Below are 1,983 nucleotides of genomic sequence, written 5' to 3' on the forward strand. Positions count from 1 at the left end.
GAAATAGAAATGAAAAGGTGAACTTATACCAAACGAACTTTATCTACCGGTCGAATGTCGAGAGACACCGAAATTCTCATCCTTCCTTTACCGAGCGTGAGTCTCGACCACGTGTTCCAAGTTATTCCAAGGTGCGAAGTTGAGCTTCACGTGCTTAACCGTAGTACAAGTTAACCTACCCAGTACCTTCTGTAAACCAGTAGAACCACTCTTATGTTAAAGATTCGGCGGGCCTACCTTTTTATATCTAGTTCTGCTTCCGCCTAAATTTTCGTTTCAAACCCTAGGACCATAGATAAGACTGTAAGCAGTGGGGCCCTCGGACTCTTAGATAAACTTCGACGAGTCTTCGAAATGTACGGATCAAACCCTGGAGCTTCCGACAACCGTAAGATTTGTAACCACCTCTAAACACCTACTCAAATGTTAAGGATTGTACCCACTTGAAGCTTGTATTAGGTGGTAATGGCCTTGGGATAGGTGTTTCCAGTGGTTCTGTAAGCTCTACTCCCTTGTAATCTTTTGTGAATTCCTCCACTTCTTTGCAAATTTCTTCGCATGCATCTGTGTCCTGATCAAAGTCTGCAATGTCTTCCTCATCACTTAAGTCATAAGCTGGAGGTTGAGAGAAATCTACCTCGACGTCATCTTCGTATTTACTTGGATAAGGTTCTTTAGGCTCAAGGAATTCAGTTGCGGATGTGAGTTCGTGACTAGGAGAGCTTGAGGCAAGATTGTCACTGCCCATGGAATCAACTTCTTGGTTTGTTCCGTCCAATTTTTCACAAAGTATATGCTGTGGAGGTTGTGCACTGTCCTCCTTGACATCAGTTTTGGATTTCTCAGCGGAATCCTTTATGGCTCTTGATTCCCACGGAGGTTCAGCATCTCCTAAATCTTCAACCACTTCTTCCTCTACAACTATCATAGCTTCTTCTACTTGTTCGAGTACAAAGCCATGCTCCTCATTGTCCACTGGGGTCTCTAGTGTCTCCTTCATGCCACGCTCTTCTTTTGATTTCCCACATGCAGCTGTGGGGGTACTTTGAGTCCTCAGATGTCGGAAAGCTATTAAATTTACTACCTCAGTTACGGCAGTAGTGAGTTCCAGTACGCTCTTTTCCATCTTTTCTTGCCCTTGAAGAAGAACACGCAGTCTGTTGTCCATAGGAGGTTGGGGTTGGTGTGAGGGTTCATTGGTTAGGAAGGGGGGTTCAGAGCAAGAATGTGGTGGTTCTCGGGAGTAATTCGATTAGAATTGTGGTGGAGACGGTGGTGAATGGTGAAAAGGAACTTGTGAGTATGGTGGTTCATATCTATGTTGAGAGGATGGTCTATAAGCACAGGGTGGGGCTTGTTGGTAGTTACAAGGTGGCCCACCATATCTATCAGCTTGGCATGCATTGTTGGTGCGCAGAAATTGTGACGGTTCCATTCCTTGGTAACGGCACTAAAAACTCAATACGCACGTTCATGATCTTAGTTCTTTGTCACAACATCGCACAACTAACCAGCAAGTGCATTGGGTCGTCCAAGTAATAAACCTTACGTGAGTAAGGGTCGATCCCACGGAGATTGTCGGCTTGAAGCAAGCTATGGTCACCTTGTAAATCTCAGTCAGGCGGATTCAATTGATTATGGAGATTTAGTAATTAAAAGATAAATAAAATATAAAATAAAGATAGTAATACTTATGAAATTCATTGGTGAGAATTTCAGATAAGCATATAGAGATGAGTTCGTTCCTCCTGAACCTCTGCTTTCCTATTGTCTTCATCCAATCATTCATACTCCTTTCTATGGCAAGCTATATGTTAGCCATCACCATTGTCAATGGCTACATCCTGTCCTCTCAGTGAAAATGGTCCAATGCGCTGTCACTGCATGGCTAATCATCTGTCGGTTCGCGATCATACTTGCTCGAAGTTTGAGCGCTCACGACCCGTATCACTGTCTGCGTTTTCCTAGTTACCTAGGATAAGG

The sequence above is a fragment of the Arachis ipaensis genome, chromosome B06, assembly GCF_000816755.2.
Source record: "Arachis ipaensis cultivar K30076 chromosome B06, Araip1.1, whole genome shotgun sequence".
In the NCBI taxonomy this organism is placed as follows: domain Eukaryota; kingdom Viridiplantae; phylum Streptophyta; class Magnoliopsida; order Fabales; family Fabaceae; genus Arachis; species Arachis ipaensis.